Source organism: Drosophila eugracilis, unplaced genomic scaffold (assembly GCF_018153835.1).
Source record: "Drosophila eugracilis isolate 14026-0451.02 unplaced genomic scaffold, ASM1815383v1 contig_1895, whole genome shotgun sequence".
Lineage (NCBI taxonomy): Eukaryota > Metazoa > Arthropoda > Insecta > Diptera > Drosophilidae > Drosophila > Drosophila eugracilis.
The window spans coordinates 96,816-103,055 of NW_024572749.1; positions in this window are offsets into that span (position 1 = coordinate 96,816).

Here is a 6,240-nt window from a genome sequence, read left to right on the forward strand (position 1 = left end):
AAAATGTTCAAAATTCATTATCGAAGCGCTAAGTCAATAATTCTAAGGCCCTGTTCCAATTCCTCTCAGTGGGCTCCAGGGATCGCATTGTGTCAAACGCTGCGCTGTCCAATCAGGAACAAAGATGCTAGAAAGGTGGAAAACCTTTTTTATACGCCCATTGGAATTCATCTTAATAATGACTAGCCGTTCGTGTTTTGGTTGAGAACAGTCGAAGTAGGAATTCATTCGGTCGAGTAAATCAAACCGCAACGCGTAGCTGATAAAAGACTTTTTTATCTGGGGCATGTTGCACAACCTCGGGTGCTATTTAATTATATTCCGCAATTTTGAAATAGTTTTGGTTAGAGTCACGAAATTCACTACACAACTTTTGACACTTGGCTGATGCACAGGAAAGCAATAATAGAGTTAGGGTGTAGAATGGAAAATGAAAACAAAGAGCAAATAACCTCCGCTTGGCAACCGAAATCAGGTCGGGGTCACCAATATTTTGAGGAGGCATTAATTTATTCTAACTTTTTATGAAATTTAATATTAACCAAAAAATGTGGTGTGAGGTTTTTGTGTTCCTATTTAGCAGTATTTACATTGTTGTTGTAAGTTATGCTGACTACCGTTTCTGCAATTACAACAACAACCAGCCAATTCTCTCATTGCAAGCTGAAATCGCAAAAAAATGATGCACGGCTTGTGAAAGGTGATCTCGTCCAGACCGGGATCCATCGCTTTGTAAAAGTAAAACGAAAGCTTAGCTCACAACAAAGCAAAAAGGATATTTTACCGAAAGTATCCAAAACTTTAGGAATTTTCTCTATCAGTGCCAACAATGGATAAAGATTTGCCGACTTAGCGATCTCATAGAAAAAGAAAAAGAATAAAACCGCTACCTATATATAAGTTGTAGTGGGTGGGGCGTTGTTGGCACAAAAAGATGCCTCTTGATTGCAGATAAGATGAAGTCGGGGGCGTCGTGGAGTGAGCCGTCAGCTTTATTGACTTCATACAGAAAAACTGACTTAACTTAGCTTAGCATAAGAAAAAAGACGATCGCCGACGGCCGACCGCTGCAGTTGGACCCGAAAGAGCGAGAGTGCAAGATTGTGCAGAGAGGGGCGAGGGCGGATGCGCTCTTCAGCGTGGATGCGCTCTTCAGCGTGGATGAGCGGCGGCACAATGGCCCCTCACCTAAACATCCCGCCCCCCTTGCAATCACTCGGGTTGCAACAGCTCCGTCGTCGCTACGGTTGGTGACAGGCTCCGGACATGACCCATCCAAAAACGGTGCTCTGGGCCACCGGCAGCCCGTCCTGGATCTTCAGGAAGCCCGGCTGCATGATACGCGGGAGATCGTCGCTTGCAGATAGAACCGCTCATCCGCCAATGTCACGCCTCTGAAGTGGGCACGCACCGCCTCGCTCAGCTCTCGAGATGGCGTACGAACGCGCACGTGAGGCTCGATTTTGAAAACGACCTCCAGCCGAACGCTATCATCCGTTTTGGAACCCACTGTGGTCGAACAAACTTGTTCGTCCCCCACGCTGGTAGTGGGCAGACGGAAGCACGCCGCTAGCGATGCGTCGATGCAGCTCGAGGGCGTACACGGGTCGATAAGGGCCCCCGTATTGAAGATCCGGGTCCCGGTGTCAATGCGCACTAGCGCGGTCGGCAGAACGTTGACGCTGTTCCGCTGCAGCAGCGACTATAGGGTGGGCGCAGCGGCTGCGTCCTGCGGGGTCCCTTCACGCGAGGCGGAAAGTTGCCTAGGCACGGATGACGCGAGCGGACGAGCGGTGGACGGCACCCGATGAGTGGCGGTCGAAGGCCGTGGAGCACCTGACCGGCTTGTGAGTCCGGCCGAGAAGCAACCGAACCGCCCCGGGAGTTGACGGACGACGGCTGAGCGCCAGCTGAGACACCGTATACGGTCTCCCAAGCTCTGTGAACAGTGCTCCTCTTGACGCGGCTGGCGCCGAGCCCGCGGCTTCTCCACGAGGTGCAGCAGCGAGTGGTGATCCTGTTCACACGTTCTACAGCAGTCCCCACGCCGGCACGATCCGTCGGAGTGCTCGGGAGCCAGGCAGCTGTAGCAATACCGGTTTACCTGAACCGCCCGGAGCCGCTTCTCGGCGCTGAGACGTAGCAAGCGCCGACATTGCTTCAAAAGATGGATCCCTCTGCAGACTCGGCATCGGTAGGACTGTGTACATCGAGTACATCTGGTCTCCAGTGACTGTGCGTTGCGTGGACGTGGCGACATCGTGCTGAATATGACTGGCGGAACTATGATGAAGAAACATTACAGCGTTATCAGAATTGATGTTAAGTTCGATTTGGAATTACGGGCAGAGCTACGAGACAGCACAATGGACAATGGACATTGGAACGGAAGAAACGCATAATTATTGTGGGCAGGCGGACGCGTCCATCGGAAGAAGGACGACCTTAGGGACGTGCCGCTTGACGTCGACGTCGATCACGCGGACATGGCCATCGGATCCTGGATACACCGCGTCAATCCTGCCTAATCGCAACTCATTGGACGGAAGGTTGTCCTCCTTGATGACCACCATATCCCCAACGCGGAGATTCCTCGTAGGGGCACGCCACTTGTTCCTCTTATGGAACTTGTTCCACTTGTTCCTCATCGCAGACGAAATTGCTGTTGAAGAGCCTTCAGGTGCTGCCAGCGATTAATAATTGACGTAGTATCCCCCTTTAGCTCGGGTTCGACCGTGACGAGAAGAGGACCTCCCACCAGAAAGTGCCCGGGTGTAAGAGCCATCAGATCAGCAGGGTCTTCGGACATTGGCGCGAGCGGCCGCGAATTTAGGCACGCCTCGATCCTCGCCAGGAGAGTAGCCAGCTCCTCAAAGGTGTATTTCCGTGTGGCGGTGGACTTGTAGAACAAGGTCTTAAAGCTCTTGACGCCTGCCTCCCACAGGCCCCCCATGTGGGGGCTCCCGAAGGAATGAAATGCCAGAGAAGCTGCTGGTGACTGTAGGCACCTGTCACAGCCCCTTTTAGGCTCTTGAGAAAATAGCGAGATAGTAGGGCAGCTGCCGCCACAAAGGTCTTCCCGTAGTCCGACTGCACTTGACGGGGGCATCCTCTCCGGGACACGAATCGAGCGAAAGCAGCCAGAAATTTCTCGGTCGTAAGGTCAGACGTAGGCTCTAAATGGATGGCCTTAGTGGAGAAGCACACAAACACCAACACATATCCCTTTGTGATGAGGCAGGCTCGCCCCATATAGTTCTTTATCTCAAAAGGACCGGCATAATCCACACCTGTGTACGTGAATGGGCGCGAGAAGGACGTCCGTTCCTTCGGTAGCTCTCCCATGAGTTGCGTCTGCAACTTCTTCTTGTGGATGACACATACTGAACAAGCATAGACGACGGACTTGACCGAATTCCTCACTATTGGAATCCAGAATTTGGCACGAATCAGGCGGATGATTGCCACCGTGCAGCGTGATGCGATGCGTAAATTGAACAAGGAGTCGAGACATATGGCAGTCGTATGGAAGGATTATCGGATGCTGTTCGTCATATTGGAGAAGTTCAGAGGACGTGACCCGGCCGCAGGCTCTCATAAGGCCTTGCGAATCCATGAAGGGGTTCCGATTTTGAATCGGACTGGATGCTGATACTGGATGCTTTTCGCTTAAGCAGCCCATTTCAGAGAAGAAGTGTCTGCGCTGAGTGACGGAAACTAGAAGACGTTCAGCCGACGTAATCTCATTAGCTGTCAGTTGCTCTTCGAACGGAGAGCGTATCTTCCGCGCGTGCTGGAAAAAGCGACAAACATAGGCAAGGACTCGTAGTGCCTTGTCGAGTGTGGAGAAACGTTCAAGGAGATCTTCGGGGGGCGCCTTCGCGACATGGACGTTGACTGCTGAGTTCAGTCACGGGGGTCTCGTTGCCTTGAGTGGTCCACTCGCTGCGAGGCCCTCGCAGCCAGCCAGGCCCATGCTACCAAAACTGGTTATCCGCAAGGTCTTGGAGAGCTACGCGCCGGCTGGCGAGGTCCGCTGGGTTCTGCTCGGAGCGGACATGTGCCCATTTCTGACGTCGGTGAACTGGGCGATCTTGGCTACCCGGTTGGCCACGAACGTTGTCCACTGAGACGCTGGCTTCTGCAGCCACGCGAGGACAATAGTCGAGTCCATCCAACAGTATGGGGTAGATGCGGGCTTTGGCATCTTTGGCAGAACGGCGGTGGCCATTTCCGACAGCAACAAGGCGCCGCACAGCTCTAGCCGAGCGAGCGACACCGTTTTAACTGGGGCCACTCGAGTAGACCCAACCTCGCTTCTGTGAAGTGTCGCAGAACCCGTGGTGCTCGACTTTTAGGTGTGGTCGGAACGCGACCGATCGAGGAACACGAATCTGATCGAGCACCGAGTAATTCTTCAGGAAGTCAACCCATTTTGAGGGAGGGCGTCGCCCCACCCCAGATCCAGAGGCTAAATGTCCTGCTTGAACATTTTTGCCCGGACAATGAAAGGAGCGAGCCAACCTGCTGGATCGAACAAATTGGGCTTCGGTTTTGGAGTCTGCCCCCGCGAGAACGTCATCAACGTACAAAAAATGCCGGATGATTTGGCTTGCCTGCGGGTACTTCAACTCTTCGTCGTCAGCGAGCTGATGCAGGTCACGGATCGCTGGGATCGGGGCACATTTGACACCGAATTTGACCGTTTTTAATTCGTAGTCGCGGATCTCCCCATCGGGATTGCGAAACAAAATACGTTGGAGCGGAGTATGCTTGGGGTCTATCCAAATTTGCCGATACATCTTCTCGATGTCGGTGTTGAAGACAAACCTAAAGTATCGCCACTTTAGGATTTGAATCGTCAGGTCGGATTGTAAGACCGGGCCCGCGTAAATAATGTCGTTCAGACTGGTCCCGCTTGCGAACGGGCTCAAACATTGAAGACTACCCGCACCTTGGTGGTCGTGCTTTCGGGCTTGAAGACGGCATGATGTGGGAGGTAGTAGGTAGCGGAACTGCTCGTGGGAGAGACCTCGGTCATGTGGCCTAAGTCGATGTATTCCTGGATTACCGAGTCATAGCGGGCCTTAAGGGGCGGAAGAAAGTAAGCCGCAGTCTCTAATTGTAACCCGGGTCTAGACGGCGACCGAATGGAGAAATGGCACAATTTAGTAGACTGCGCGGAAATGGTCTGATTAAGACCGGACACTTGGGCTTGAATAGTCTTGAAGGGAAGCTTGACAAGGTTGAACAGTCGTTCAGTTATGAAAGTCCCTTCGGACCCTGAGTCTATCAGTGCTCGTGCCTGGAAACTGCACTCCAAATGGCACACGTTGATAAGGGCAGTGCCCAGTAGGACGGCTCCTGACCCGGAAGCGAAGCACACCTGCACATCCGACTGATCCTCTGAGCCGTTTGTGCTTTGGCCCGGAAACACTCGAGTCTCGTACGAATTGAGCCTCCGTGCAGGGGCAGTAGGAAGTTCCGACCTTGGCGGAGATTGCCCGGAGCCAATAGGCCTGACGTCGTCGATGGCCTCCAGAGTGCGATGGCGCTCTGTCAGGAAGTTATCCAATTCCTTCCATGTTGGAATTTCGGCCTTATTATGTAGGGAATGCTCCCACATAGAAAGTGTGACCTTGGGGAGCTTCGAGGAAATCAAAAATACCAGGAGACAATCCCAAGCCTCAACATTGATGGCGGACATTTCTAGGGCTGTCAGACAACTCTGAATGGTGGCTTGCAGTTCCCTTAGCGCGACCCCGGACTCTTGAGAAATAGCCTGGAGGTTGAAAAGGATCTTCAACTGGCTATTGACCAATAGCCGACGGTTCACAAAACGGTCTGTGAGGCTTTGCCACGCTGCGACAAACCCCTCATGGGTCTGCGGAGCCTTAGAAACAATGGAACAACTTCTCTACCGGGGTGAGCCGCGAGTTTTGGATGTAAATGGCCGTAAACAAGTCTCTAAGGGTGGGCCACCGAAGATAATCACCCGCAAAGACCTCGGTATCCACTGGAGGTAACTGACAGCCTGTAGACGCGGGCGTGTGGACATTGACGGAAGCCTGAGTGGATAGGGAGGCAATTTTCTCCCGAAGCTGGGCAATACACCTCGAATATACGGAGTAACAGTAGCTGTACTTCGATTCCAGCACTGCTGAGGTGACCGAATTGTCGTCGGACACGGCTAGCAAATCGGAGCAGCTCTCATAGCACTTCTCCACCTTCTCCCAGAGT